This window comes from Mycteria americana, chromosome 1 (genome assembly GCF_035582795.1).
Source record: "Mycteria americana isolate JAX WOST 10 ecotype Jacksonville Zoo and Gardens chromosome 1, USCA_MyAme_1.0, whole genome shotgun sequence".
NCBI classification, from domain to species: domain Eukaryota; kingdom Metazoa; phylum Chordata; class Aves; order Ciconiiformes; family Ciconiidae; genus Mycteria; species Mycteria americana.
Window position 1 is genome coordinate 220,282,305 of NC_134365.1, and position 15,792 is coordinate 220,298,096.

Below are 15,792 nucleotides of genomic sequence, written 5' to 3' on the forward strand. Positions count from 1 at the left end.
TTGCCTGGTCAGGTTCAAGCTGCAGGACCTGGACCCCAAGAAGCTGAGTCAGTGCATGTCAGACGGGGGTGCATCATGCTTCGATGATGCTAAGACAAGTTGGCGAGCTTGGATTAACCTATGATGCTGTGAGCCTTGTCTGGGACCTCCCCAGCTCCACTGTAATTGCAGGAGTGTAATGGGAACCACCTTCCCCTTTTCAGGGCTCATTTCAACCATCCTTTCCTTTGATCCCTTCATTTTGGACAAACGAGGACCAACTTAAATGCCAGCCATACAGGTTGAGCTGGCAGCTGTATGTGAACTGGAAAGGGGGTCTGAGCACCCTTGGCCCAAGGGGACACCCCGAGATGGAGAGGGACACAATGCTCCCTAGAAGAAAAAGTTATTTTGCAGAGGTGCCTCCTACCCAGAGCCTACTGGCCAAGGCACCAGGCTTGGGCAGGAGCCTTGTGTGTTACTGAGTCCCCATTTCATCCAGGAGACGGAAAACACCTTCTCCTTTCCCAGTTTTTACTAACTGGATGGGTTTTGAGAAAATCTTGGAGGTTTTGGATGGAGAAGTGTTGATCTTGCAGCAGATGGCGCTTCTGGCTCGGAAATAGGACCGGGAAGAGGGCTCTTGGTCTGCTGAGCAGGTAGCCGAGCAAGGCAGTGGCTCCCAAGCATTGATCATCGGAGAGGGCAAGAGTACCTTGCAAATACCCCAAATTCAGGCTTGCTGGCCTCGCTTCACTACGCCTTTCAGAAGGTCTTCCCAGTCCTCTTTCATCTCCCCTTGATGCATTGTAAATACATCATGCACCCCGTACAGAATATTTGCAGCCATCACTGCAAGCAAACAAAACCTCGGGTTTGGGTTGGTCCTTACACATATTTATGACAGCTGGTTTTGGAAAAAAACCCACTGAGGGAATTATACGCCTTCAGACATTTTCTTCATGTTTGAGAGAGGAGAGTTTGAGTTTGGAGAGAGGAGAGAGGAGTTTGAGTTTGGAGAGAGGAGTTTGAGTTTGTTTGAGTTTGGAGAGAGGAGAGAGGTGAGGAGAGGAGAGGAGAGGAGAGGAGAGGAGAGGAGAGGAGAGGAGAGGAGAGGAGAGGAGAGGAGAGGAGAGGAGAGGAGAGGAGAGGAGAGGAGAGGAGAGGAGAGGAGAGGAGAGGAGAGGAGAGGAGAGGAGAGGAGAGGAGAGGAGAGGAGAGGAGAGGAGAGGAGAGGAGAGGAGAGGAGAGGAGAGGAGAGGAGAGGAGAGGAGAGGAAAAAAAAAACAGGAAAGGAAAGCTTTCAATGAAATCAGAATACCACATTTTGCTGTTATAGCTGGAAGTAGTGTTTTCAGAATTTTAACCAAGATTACTTTGGATTTAATTATTTTTATTATTATTATTATTATTATTATTATTATTATTATTATTATTATTGCATGAACAATACAGCAAAATATTTCCATCTGCCTGAAAAAACTAAACGCTCTTTCATGGAGAGTTTATACTTTTTAAGGTCTTGTTATTGGTCTTGTCCAATAAAAATGTAGGTCAAAATGTCAAGGAAGAGCAAAATCTACACATATTTATATGCAGGTACACATACACCCTCCATTTATTCCCAAGTGCACTGTGAAATAATGTATGGAGAACCCATCAGATGGCAAGCTCATTACATGACAAATCATAGAATCATAGAATCATGGAACAGTTTGGGTTGGAAAGGACCTTTAAAGGTCATCTAGTCCAACGCCCCCTGCAATAAGCAGGGACATCTTCAACCAGACCAGGTTGCTCAGAGCTCCGTCCATCCTGACCTTGAGTATTTCCAGGGATGGGGCATCTACCACCTCTCTGGGCAACCTGGGCCAGTGTTTCACCACCCTCATTGTGAAAAATGTCTTCCTTAGATCTAGTCTGAATCTCCCCTCTTTTAGTTTAAAACCATTACCCCTGTCGTATCGCTACAGGCCTTGCTAAGAAGTCTGTCCCGTCTTTCCTGTAGGCCCCCTTTAAGTACTGGAAGGCTGCTATAAGGTCTCCCCGCAGCCTTCTCTTCTCCAGGCTGAACAACCCCAACTCTCCCAGCCTTTCTCCACAGCAGAGGTGTTCCAGCCCTCGGATCATTTTCGTGGCCTCCTCTGGACCCGCTCCAACAGCTCCATGTCCTTCCTGTGCTGAGGACCCCCGAGCTGGACGCAGCACTGCAGGGGGGTCTCACCAGAGCGGAGCAGAGGGGCAGAATCCCCTCCCTCGCCCTGCTGGCCACGCTGCTCTGGATGCAGCCCAGGATACGGTTGGCTTTCTGGGCTGCGAGTGCACATTGTCTGCTCATGTCCAGCTTTTCATCCACCAGTACCCTCAAGTCCTTCTCCGCAGGGCTGCTCTCCATCCCTTCATCCCCCAGCCTGTGTTGATACCAGGGGTTGCCCTAACCCAGGGGCAGGACCCTGCACTTGGCCTTGTTGAACCTCATGAGGTTCATGTGGGCCCACTTCTCAAGCTTGTCCAGGTCCCTCTGGATGGCATCCTGTCCCTCAGGCGTGTCAGCTGCACCACTCAGCTTGGTGCCATCTGCAACCTTGCTGAGGGTGCACTTGATCCCACTGTCTATGTCATTGATGAAGATACTAAACAGTCCTGGTCCCAGTACGGACCCCTGAGGGACACCACTCATCACTGATCTCCATCTGGACGTTGAGCCATTGACCACTACCCTCTGGATGCGACCATCCAACTCAGTCCTCATCTAGAGAACAATCCACCCATCAAATCCATATCTCTCCAATTTAGAGAGAAGGATGTTGTGGGGGACCGTGTCAAAGGCCTTAGAGAATTCCAGCTAGACGACATCCGTAGCTCTTTCTTTGTCCACTGATGTAGTCACTCCATCATAGAAAGCCACTAGGTTGGTCAGGCAGGACTTGCCCTTGGTGGACTTACCTGACTCATAATAACTGCTTAGAGAGAGAGAAAAAAAAAAGAGTGCTCTCTGATGGGTGGATGTGAGGACTTCCAGGGTTTCTCCCAGGATGATTTGTGCACAATAAGGATTTTTTCCTTATGGGAGGAGAAGAGGGCAAGGTCAGTCAGAAGACGGAGTTAGTGCCCAACCACATAAACATCTGTCTGCACAGCAGAGGCTGAAACCAAGCTAACACCCGGCCCTGATGGCAGATCAGGCTGGATATGAACGGATGCGCCTGGGCAAATAAACTGCTCCTGCCTCCCAGCTGACCCATGAAAATTGCAATTTTCTGACACATTTTTGCTCATCCTTGAACACTTCTATATTATAATTGTTTTTTTCTCTCCCCTAATTGCTGTTCTTTAAGGGGTGTGGGCTTGAGAGAGGCAAGATTTTTATTAAAAGAAAGGCTTTTTTCCTGCTTGAACACAGGTTACTGAATTACTCACATGCCTTTGATCAGAAACACGATCAAATATTTATACAGTGGGAGATCCATCTGTTCAGATGAATTCCCAGCAGGGTAGCTCCATTCCCGTCTTATTACTCACTTTGTTTTCCTCACTCGCTCCATTTTTCCTGGAATAAATTGGTTAAAGACTGACAGTGGAGGGAGTAAATATTTCTTATCCTTTCTCATCTGCAAACATAGGAAATAGTCCTGTTTACTTGCATGTGCATTTATTTAGCAGTGGATTTGGGGACTGATCTGCACACAAAGAGTGGTCCCCGGGCTGGGCTGGCTCTGACTGTACCCGGCTGGGCAACGCTCAGCCCATCAATCACTTATTCTGACACTTTCCATGTGTATCAGCTGGAGGACAAATAAATTTCATGCTGAGATACCTGCATTTCCATTTTGACCCACTGACCTTCGTGGAAGCAGCATTTCTCTGTAAATGTCTGTGCAATTATAGGGGTAGATACAGGATGGGTACCAAGCATGGAAGGGGGGGAGGATTAAACCTCCTATAGAAGAAAGCCCTTTCAAAGGAGGAAAAAAAATGCATCTGCATTGGTGTGGAATGTGTTGAGCCAGTGTAACTAATAAGACTAGAACAAAGGCTGAAAAATGAGAATACCAACATGGGGATCCATATGCATTTGGGGGCATTTCAGCCCCCAAGTTATGCCTGCAGGTCACCCCTTGGTCCCCAGTGGATGGATGGTCTCCGCTGGGAGATTTACCCCACCTGGGGCAGGAGAGATGCTGTCTCCGTTGTTTAGTAGCTTCTCGTGACAAACTCAAATGGCTGTCCCATAGGATCACAGTCAATGTGAGCTGGAAGGGACTTCAGGAGGTCTCTAGTGCAACCTCCTGCTCACAGCAGGGTTAGCTCTGGGGTTTGGACTCAGGGATTTATCCAGTTATGGCTTGAAAACTTTCAAGGATGGAGCTTGCACAACCTCTCTGGGCCAACCCTGCCACCAATTCTCTTCCAAATCCACCTCCACTGAGACAAAAGCATCCTCTGGCCTCTGCCAGTGTCTCAGCAGATGGGCTGAGGCCTCTTGAAAGAGCTGGTCATCCCTGGACAGACCAGTTCCTAAAGCGCTATGCTGTTATTACAACTGATTATAACATAGCCAGGTTTAAGCAAACCCATGTGCCAACACCTAAACCGAAGACAAGCCAAGACCTATTGTGCCCCACCAGGAGGGAGTGGGCTGAGATCAAAGCCACCCAGCAACCAGGAAAGGAGTGAGATTGTAAGAAAACCCTATAGAAAGGTGTTTCATATAATACACTGTGTGCTGATCGCATTCCCATCTGTGTCTGAGAAGGGCGGCTGTATGCTGACCAAGGCACCATCAGTGCTTCTCTAGGAGGTCACCACCACCCCAGGCTGGTGGAGGGGACATTCCTGGTAGAAACAGAAATCCTGCATCACCGACTGGTATCGGAGACTGAGCAGGAGACAGGGAAAGAAAGAAGGAATGCCCTGAGCCTTTAGCATCTCTTTGATCTACTGTTGACTTTGCAATCAAAGCCAGAAGCTCTCCTCTCCGGCCCCCGCTTAGAAAGCAAATTGTCACCAGCCAGCGTAGCATAGTCCAAGAGCAAGGGACAAAGTCTCACCGGTTCAGAGCTCGAAAAGCTTCTGACCCACTGTCAAAAATCTCATCTGCAGCCAAAGCAAACCCAGCCTTGTCCTCTGCCCAGGCGAGTCCTGACATCGGGATTTATAGACATAGTTACCACTACATTAATGAGCTCTGGAGAGCGTCTGCTGCCAGCTTCATTACAGATGGGTGGAAAAATATCATTCTGAGGAATCCCCCAGCTGGACATAAATATTTAGCATGTGATCAGCTGCTCAGTATTCCCCTGACCTGAATAAATCTGTGTTGTTTCCCCTTGCCTTCATATAAAAGACCCATCATCAGGATCACTCCCCTCACTTAATCTTTTTGAGGGGCGCAGTGGAGATGGCTGGTTTATATCTCTGTGTAGCCCCCGAATCCCTCCATCTCTGGCAGAAAAGCTGTTTAAGGCCAAATCGTCTCTCTGAGGCAAGTTCAGCTCAGCCCAACAGAACGTTACAGTAATTTATATTGCATGTAGTGTAAAGGCTGGGGCCGCTCAGCAGCTCACAAGGGCTGAAACAGAGCCTGCTGTTGGGTCTTCCAGTCTGGAGCAGGCATTACGTGGGCCCTTGGTAAACTCAGCCTTTTAGACCCCAGGAACAGCTATTTGGGCTCAGGTTAGACATCTTTCTAACCCAGTATTTCAAGACCAATAGAAGGTGCAAGTAGATATTGGTGCTTTCACTGTATATTCCCCCAGCAGTTTGCAGCTCATGGTTTTCTTGAGCTAGAAATGGTATCTTTGTGCTAATACAACCTATGGGATTTTTCTTTCATGAACTTTGGCCATTTGCTTTCCTGAGGCCATGTAAATTTTTGACATCCACAGTATCTTGTGGTAACGAGTTCACAGATTAATGACATGAAAGAGAATATCTGCTTCAGCATGTTTGTAGCTTCCCACCTGGTAATTTAATTAAATGACCTCTCGTTTGTGCATTATGAGAATGACCAAATATTCCTTATTTACTGTCTTTGAATCACTTCTGGCATCTGTCATATTTCTCTTTATAAGGCTAAAATGTCTTTGCCTGTCGTGTGGTGTCTTCCCCAGCTCCCCCAGCCAGCCTGTAGTTTTTCATTGGAGTCATGCAAAGCCTGCTTCCATTCTCTTTGGCCAAGGTGTTGCAGACAATGAGAGGGGTTGTAACCAGGCAAGCTCGTGTTTGCATGCAAGTAGCAGACTACAAGAGCTGAAAGAACTGAGACTGCAAAAGCCCTGGCACAGACTATGGGAGATGTACATTGAAATCCATGTTCTGCCACTGACTTACTGGGCGACCCTGAGCAAAGAAAGAACAGCAGCCCCTTGGGGCACTGGGCACCCATAGCCCATCAGGTTCAGTGGGAGATGAATATTTCCTACTTTGGAGGTATCATACTGCTCTCGTTGCATGGATGCTGAGCAAACTCCTCTAAAAAAGGGGCACTGAGAAGTTAAAGGCATTACACATGTGGGGCAGGGGGTGCCTGTTTTAGCATGTTAGATGATTGATGGGCCGGGTGCAGACGGGTGAAGGCAACCCCAAGGGTTGTCTTCCTTGGAAGACTGTCCCCGTCATCTACTTTCACGTGGCCTAAAGATGCATCTATTCACATGCATAAAGACAGCTTTGGTTTTTTTCTTCTTCTTTTTTTTTTTTTTTTTTTTTTCCTTGTGTCATTATGAAAACAGAAGTTGATTCGGAGCCATTCTGCAGCTTTAGATGCAGGTTTTTCATGACAGCTTGTGCATGCCTTTCACAGCAGGGGCTAAAAGAGGGCTTGGCCCTCAGGCTGCTGTAGTCGGTAAAAGGCTTTTTATAAACTCTCCTATGCTCTGCATCAGGCCCTAAGAGTTAAAAAATGGAGGAGATTGAGTTAGTCAGTATGGAGAGCTTTGATACCATTGCTAACACCTCCTGTAATAACTCCTGGAATGCCCTAATTAGAGGAAAAGAGAAGGAGAGAGCATGTGTCTCCCAAAAGCATAAATCTCCTCTATTATTTGTAATTTCTTCTTGAGACAGGGGCTCTGGGAGTGCACTGCTTGGAGTGAAGGAGGAAAAAACTCTTGATCCTGAGAAAATAGGCTTTGTTGTGCTTATTTTTATGTTTTCGAACAGGTTATTGGTTCAATCCAGGATTCTTAGTTGAAAGGGTCTTAGTCATAGTCTTCCTAAAGGGAAAGAAAGGGGGTGAAATAGTCTAGGGAAGATGCGGACTTGCTGGGAGAAATTTCTCTAGGTTGAGGTTTTTTAACTAGATCTGAAGATGATTGCAGCCTGGTTTGTCTGGACTCAAGCCATACACTTGACAGTATACCCAGCTCATATATTGCAGATTTCTCTTCTTCCAGGGGCAAAGGGATGGGCCCAAAGCATATGGCCTCCAATTTTCATAGCAGCTCTAATCCATGTGAGTAATGATGAACTCAAATGGTCCTGCTGATAAAGAGAAATCGTCACTAGGAGCAGGATAGGTGGTCAAATGCAGTAACACTAAACATCAGATTTGGAATCTTTGAAGTGATCAAAATTTTACTTCCTCCCCCCCTCCCCCAGTTTTCCAATGTTTCACCTCTCCAGACCCCGCTCCTTTCCTCCACCACTAGCATGGACATCCCCAGCAAATGTCATTTCAGGATATGACCTCTTTCAATGAAACATTGCATAATCAAATATGGGACCTCAGGGATTTGGTCGCCAACCTCAGCATGAGAAACTATGAGCTGAAAAAAGAAATCAAAGATGTGCAAATTCTGAATCACGGCTTGCAAGCCAAGATAGGCTGTTACAAGATGTTGATGGAAGATTTGCAGAAGGAAAGGAAGAACATCAAAGACACAGTGCAACAAAGGGAAGAAAGGCTCCGACTACTAGAATACAAAACCAAAACCCTGAAGAGTGTCAATAACTCATCTTGCAAATCAGTGGTATGGCTGACCAGCTGGCTGCATGTGAAGACTATCAAACTGTAACAGACTTGCTAGGAAACAGAAGTGAAGCTCAAGAAACTCAAAAATCTTGCTCAGTGCCTCGAGGACAAATTGGAAGGTGTCCAGCAGCAATACAAGAAAGACAAGCAACAGACCTCCCAGTTAGAGGAGGCATTGGGAGAGCTCGCCCACATATGCAAGAGTCAGAGGAACAATATAATGGAGCTGAAAGGGGAGCTGCAAGCAGCAGACAAGCAAGCAGCTCTCCAGAGAGGTGACCATGAGTGCTGGCTCCCCGTAGGCTCATTGCAGTAGGACAGAGACAGGATCAAGGTGATGAAAACCCCTCAGAGCCAGCTGTGATGAGGAAACTGCACTAGCTCAAGGACCTCAAGAAGATTTTATCCCTCCCCCCCAGCTTGTGTTGCACTTGTGTGTTGTGCACTGTTTTGTCAAGGATTATTTCACTGCTGACATTTTTCTCCTCTTACATAGTGAACACGACATCTACATGGTTGTGGAGCTCCTATCTCAATATCTTAATCTTTTACCTTAAAAGGTAACGGCCTCTTGCCAAATTAGATTTGCTGTAGTCCCCTGTTTGGGGACTTTTGTTCGTAGCTTAAGAGTTCAGCTTAGTTCTATGTCATACGTTTGTTATATAGATACTTACTTAAAATATGTATAATTTAGATAAAGCAATCAAAATAGGTTGTCAAGTAGTTGTCCTTTCAGTTACTTGTTCCCTGAACTGTTCAAAAAATTTTTGTAGACATCAGAGAGATGATTCTTTAATTTAAAGTCTTATTTTACTTTACTTTTTTGCACTTCACCCACCCATTCCCAAAATGAAGGCCGTTGTGCTGTGCTTCTTCAGATCTCTTATAGCACAGTGAAGAATTCAGTTTGATCCAGCTGCAGCTTTTTCTTCAGGGACCGGTGCTATAGAGTGAAGAAAGAAGATATGTTGGACTCACTGATGAGGGAACAAAGATATTTGGTAGGTTAAATGAGTTGGTTTGAGCTCAGACAGGGAAGAATTGGCAAAGGCAAATACTGGGTCAACCTAGAGACTTCATGCAGAGTTGCTCTGCTCTCCAGCAAGAAGACAGATATGGAGTAAAATGAGCCCGTATCTATCTTCAGGGCTTAATTCAAGTGCCGCTGAAGGTGTGTGATACATGCTAGCGGTGATACATGCTAGCGGTGTTAACCCTATTAAAGCTGCTAAGAGCAGATGCATCTGTGGGGAGTGGCCCAAGCATGACCAAGGTAATATTTTTATTCCAAGAGGACGAACCTCATCCCAGTGGGACCTTTTGTCGTGGGTTAACCCCAGCCGGCAACTAAGCACCACGCAGCCGCTCGCTCACTCCCCGCTGGTGGGATGGGGGAGAGAATCGGAAGACTAAAAGTGAGAGAACTCGTGGGTTGAGATAAAGACAGTTTAATAGGGAAAGCAAAAGCCGCACACACAAGCAAAGCAAAACAAGGAATTCATTCCCTCCTTCCCACCGGCAGGCCAGTGTTCAGCCATCTCCAGGAAAGCGGGGCTCTAGTACCTCTATAAAGTAGTTTAAGTCAGGTGGGGAGATTCCTGTCCTCAACCCCCATCTCTGCTTCTTACCTGAGTCCTTGGACAAGTCACTATGGCCTTTATCTGTTCCTCAGGCTGGAGAAATGCTTCAGGGCACCCACGGCTTTGCAGAGCTGGGTCTTTGTGTATGTGTTGTGCTTCCAATGCCCCCTCTGACTGGGGTATTTCCCTACCCCACAAGAGTATTAAAAGGAGAAAAGCATATTTCAACAGAGGGAGCCACATGGGATGAGCTAGGCAGACCTACTTAATTACTGAAGCAACCACAGTTTAGCTCTTATATACCTTTATTGTACTTTATGACAAAGAATCACCTGTTTTGCTCCACATTCCGGATTTTCCCCTCCTCTTCAGCCTTTGCATCCAGCTCTTGACGCTCCTTTGAGCATCCCTGCCGCGCACGGAGGACAGAGCTGCCCGACTGGCTTACGTGGGTAGAATAGCCTCCTCGAGCGGCCGCGGCTCCTCCATGCAGAGCAGCCCCCGTTTCCTGCTGCCGGTGGGGCTTGTTGCACAGAGAGGCTTTCAGTCTCCTTTCGGTGTCTCGGCGGTTCATTGAAAACAGGCTCTGTCACCAAAGCGGTGAGCACAAAGGCTGCTGGCCACAGCCCAGGCATGCCTCTGAATCCCCTTTCTGCAGAGATTAATGGGAACCGAAAAGGGAGACCCCGCACAGACTGTCAATGACCAGCGTTTTGCCAAGCCCAGGCTGGATGGGGGCCCGGCCAACCTTCCCATGCAGAGCAGTGGGGTACCCTTGGCCGGCTCTGTGGGACAAGTACTACCTTCCTCAGAGATGTTACGTGTGGTAACCCCTGCCCACCTGTGCAGCACAGTCCTTGGGGACAACCCCAACTCCAACCGCCCCTTCTGCAGCTAGCGGTGTTTTGGGGTAAGTTGCTCACGTCAAAGTTGCTCAGGTGCGGATTTCCAGCTCTCTGGGGCTGGGTGAGTGTTGCCGTCTCAGTCTGGTGTCATCACGACTGGCTGATGCAAAATTAACTTTGCGTACTTTATATCTCGATATCTCTGCGAAGGTGTGGTGGGGCAATGCTTGCTCCAAGCCCAGTATCCGCTTGAGCAAAGTGTCTCCTTCGTGTCATCTTCTATCATCTATGCTCCAGCTCACGTGGATTCATTTTTGGATGACCTTTCAGCAATACTTGTGCTTCGTGCATCAACCAATTGCTCTATAACAAAGCACCAAGTCCCTCACCCTCCCTTCAGGGGAAGCTCCCTCTTTTCTGTTTCATTTTTCAGGTATAGTCTTAAGAATTTGATCACTTCCTAGACTGCTGAGATTGTTAAATCAGCATTTTTCATTCTTGTTAATCCAAGACACGTGTAACCCAGGGGAGAGAATACCTAGAGACCACCAAAGCTTCCAGAGGATCTAGGCTCTCAGTGTAACTCTTTGCCTTTCAAGTAAATAAGTATTTAGTTCAACTTGAAATGTTTAGGACTTTTAGGTCACTCAGTTTTGTCTGCTGTTTGCATGCCTAGGAATATCTTTTTTTTTTTCCTCTACTTTGCAATAGTTCTCAGTCTACCCTCTGATATTTTGTGGCCACAGGGTGAAAAACAGTATATAGACCATAAAATACCAGCTGCTGCTCGGTACTGAGTCCCAGGACTTGGGAATCCTCTCCTCGCATTCAGGCACAAGCTTTCTCAGGGGAGCCATCGCACCACATGTGAGATGAAGCAGTTGAGAACCAACACATGAAGCTCAACAGCTGGACAACCCCTGTTGTGTCTATACACACAACCCAGTGCTTTTGCACCCACGAAGAGCTGCAGCGTGTGCGTAAGCCCTACAAGCAGGATTCAATCCTTATCACTACAAACCGGTAACCATCTTATTCCACATGAAGTGGGAATTTGAAGCCAGGTACTGGGTCTGAATGACCCTGCTGGTCCAACCATTATTTGCATTTAATAGGAAATAAATCTGGTCACATCAACCTTGCAATAAATCTGACACGGTTGCCCCCTCCCATTCCTTCTTACAGGAATATTTAAAGCTGGAGAGACAGCCACTGAAACTGCTATTATCTCTGCCCACCAGTTCCCAGCTGGCTATTGTGACCCTTAATCTGAGTTAATCAGCGCTACCTCATCCTTTCAGATGGGACTTGCATCCCTGCGCACTGCTCTCCTGCCCCACTATGCTATCATCTCCTGCCAGCTGGACAGCCTAATGCAAAGACAGCTTCAACATCTCCAGGGGCTGGAGCATAGTGATGCCTTGCCACATTCATGCTGGGGAGGTGTTTTTTCTGCTCTGTGCATTAAAAGCAACAATAACCATATGAGCAAATAAGCTGGATTCATTCGAGGCAGCACACACATCAGGCCTGAAGTGGTCGGGCAAGAAGGAACAGGAATAGGCAAAACAGCCCAGGCCAGGGGGATGTCACGGGGCAAGTGATAAATCTCTGCAGGCCAAGCCTGTATGTGACAAGACAAAACTAGGGAAGGAAGGTTTGGGCTTAAGAGAGGCGAAAGGGCAGCATGGGGAGCGAGAGGATGAAATAGTTTCTACAGCCACTGATAGTGTCACAGGTAGATGGCAAGTCAATGGCAACCTTAAAGGTGGTCTCTGTCTGGGTCTGTGGAAGTCAGTGGTGGGCTTAGCCCAACCCCAGTCCATGGCAAAACAGTGGGGATCTGTTGTCATCTCCCGTGAGTAAGCCTTGAGTAAGCATCCTGTCAGAAAGCTTTGCCTGAATGCAGCTATCTCAGCCTTGCATTATGTAGAGAGCATTGGGTGGTGAAAAACGTTCCCCCAGGTGCCCACAGCAAAGCACTGATGGCTCTCACCTCCTGCCAAAGCACAGGTTAGTGACCTTTCCATGATGCCACAGTAGACCAGAGCTGGAGGCAGATGGTTTCACTCCATGCAGCAGCAGGCTCAAACTTTCTTTGAGACAAGTGCTAGAATTACTCCTCCATTTATCACAGTTCTTGAGAGCGTGATAATTTGTGTAGAACTAAAACGTATCTTTCAAAAATGCATCTAGTCTTGATGTAGAGGACTTGCAGGGTAGGAGAGAAGCTTCCTCCTAAAGGAAGCCTTTTCCACCTAAAGGTTAGGTAGCTACTTCAAAGTAGTCATCAAGGTCTACCTCAAGTCCCCCAGGAGTGAGAGGCAGCTCCAGTGGGCTACTCGTCTTGCTCCAAGAGACACAGCTAAGGCAAGGGGCTTGACTCATTCTTTAGAGGGCCCCTTTTTCCCTAGTGACATTGGAGGAGGCTGCAGTTTCTATCTTTGAGGAGTACAACTGACTTTCTGATGGGTGAAAGCTCAAGCTGATGAACCTCAGCTCAGGTATATAAACCCTCGTTTAGATTTACATGACTTGATCTTCCCACAATTGGGTTTTGCTTGCTGAGGAACTGAAGGACCCAGCAGCGTCTGTGAAGGTACCTATATGACACTCAGGTCACCAAGACTTGGTATCAAAAGTGTCTGTGCCTTCTTTCTGCTAAATATCGCAGACTGAGCACCCTGTAATCCTTATCCCACTCCTGAATAATTTTGACGGCTCTACTCTGCTCCTCAGGATTTTCACATGCTCCACCAAATGGATCTGCTCCCACAGTCCCTTCTCCGCTGCAATGACAGCAGTGACCCCGTGCAGCCCTCTGTGTCACCCCTCTGCTCACACATCCCAGACTCACGTCTCTGCTAACAGTGTTAGCAGAGAAACTATTTCAGCTGCTTCTCCACTCTACCCACCAAATCCCTCTCTGAACGCTGCTCCACAGGATCCTTCTCTAGCTCTGGGTGGCATTTGTTTCTTGCCCAGTTGCATCACATCTCATTTGCCTTCATGAAAAAGGCATTTTTTTTTTTTACTAGGTAGCAAAGGCTACCAAGCAGTCCAGCTTGCTTTCCACAGCAGTCCTGTTTTCCAGGTTATTTATAATTCTTCTAGTTTGTGTGTCATGGACAAATGTTATCAGTCCCTAAAGGTCTTGCTGTCTACACCATCCCTGCGATTTGTTCACAAAAAGCTTTTTCTTTTCCCTCTGGCTCCCATCCAAAATACAAACACACCCAAAATAACACAACTACTGAGACAGGCAGCAGGAACACCAAAAGGATGGGGTGGAGGAAGGGCTGGTTTAAGTACTACTTGGAAGTGATTGATAGTCGCTGTTTTGGAGTGCAAAAAAAGTCCTTTATTTTGTTTTTAAAAGCTTAAATACATAAAGCTGAAACTACTGCACATGCTTTGCAGATGATCACTACTTTCTTCTACATCTTTTACTATACAAAGCTGCCACAGTAAGTCTGTGTATTACTGTAAACACAGCAAGGAAGTGCTTTACTTGTGGTTTGAGAAAAGTCATCTCAGAAACTGAAGCAGATTGTAGTGGCAGCCGGTTTCGTGTTTTGTGTTCTTCTGCCACACCAAAGAGCAAGAATCAGCCAAGACAAATAGTTTTTCATTTTCTCTGGAAATACTCTTTCCATCGTGCCAAAATATGAGTAAAAGTTTCCCCATCCTTCAGCTGAGTTGGAATGATCCAGGCACCTTCTCTACGCTGACTTGGCCATGGCCCCATACAATAGTGAAAGACACCATTCCCTGCAGACAAAAAGTTATACCTTGAACTTCCTACTTGCTTAGACTGAGGATTCAGGTATCCCAGACAGAGGCTGGGACACCTCAAGGATGGTGCTCCCAAAGCTCCTCTGATGCTCCATCAACAATGTGGTTTTGGAATGTCATGAAGCAATATGCGCAAATTAAATTCCTGCAGCAAAAGCACTTAGGAGTCAAGGTGTATATTTATTTCTAAAAAAACCCCAAGTTAAATTCCTTCCCCAACCCTCCCCTGCGTGCCCACAGCCCTTACAAAATACAAACACATTTCAGTGGTACAGTGAATATCAGGACCAAGAACAAGGCAAACGTTTTAGTATCTATGCCACAACTTCCACCACCATGTTACACCTATTGCAACACACCACACATGTCAAAAGCACATGGGAAAGCTGATGAGAATATCTTCTACCCTTTTGAGTGTGCTTACTTCTACAGGAATAAGGTGTGAAGTACAGCAAGAGACTCCCAGGAGGCATTAGGAAAATCAGGAAAGACTGTGGAACGAGAAGTTGTAAGTGCAACTGGAAAACTCTTCCTTTTTTCTATCAAAGCTATTGCGATGTCCAAATATATTACTATGCTCTTTTCAAGAACAAGAGCACAAAGATCTGCCAGCAGCCAAGCAAGATACGTCTGTGTTCACAGCCCTATTCTATATACCTTAGGCATGGCAGAAATTTGGCATGAGAACCATCCCTTTTATAAGGCCTGACTCCTCACGATGCTCACCATCCTCAGTTGAGCAGACTTTGCTCAATGCCTGCCCTTGCAAGCTCTGGGTGCGCTCATTCTCTTGAAACACCAGCGGTGTTTCCCAAAGCGCAGACCAAAAGGAGGGACATGCAAACGGGACAGTCTGTGGAGAATTAAAAACCTCCTTGGCCGTATGAATCGTGGGGCGAGGTGGAGATACTGGGTCCCAAGCCACACGCTTTGAAGGGGCACCCATACCAAAGCGGTGAATTGCTTAAGGCACAGGGGAACAGTAAGAGAGGCAAAATTGGGGAGGAGAGATGGACTGGACTGTGATTTGAGGTCCCCAGGAAATCAGGCTACAGGAGAATAAAGGTGTCTCTGGCCCTGAAGGCTATCACAGCACGGGTTGATGTGCTCATGCCTTCTTTTGTGCCAGTGTAACTAGCTGAAGGAAAGGTGACAGTTTCTCCTGAAATCTCCATTCCCATTAAAGGCCCAACTGTGGATGCAATTTGATTGCAAATAAAATTGCCTTTTACCAGCATGAACTCCCTTTTCTCTCCTCATGGGAATAACATATACCAGCATTGAATCTCTTTTATATTGCTTAAAGGACACGTTGTGCTGCTCATGATCTGATAAAAGGACTAACCCACACGCACAGGCCTTAAGGAAAATTTGAGGCTGAGAATGTCCAAATAGTGCACCTTGACGAACAAATTGGTTATGATACCCCTGAGACTTTCCAGACGTGACTGTGAGGAGCGCAAGGTACATTTCATGCAATGAAAGACCTTCCTCGTCGCTTGGGCAATGGAAGAGCACACATTTCCTAAAGAGAAGAGGAGATCAGCGTGCTTCAGTTACAGCCAATTTTGGTTCTCCAGCAGGGACATCTTTTTGCTATGTTTCACAGGTAAGTCTG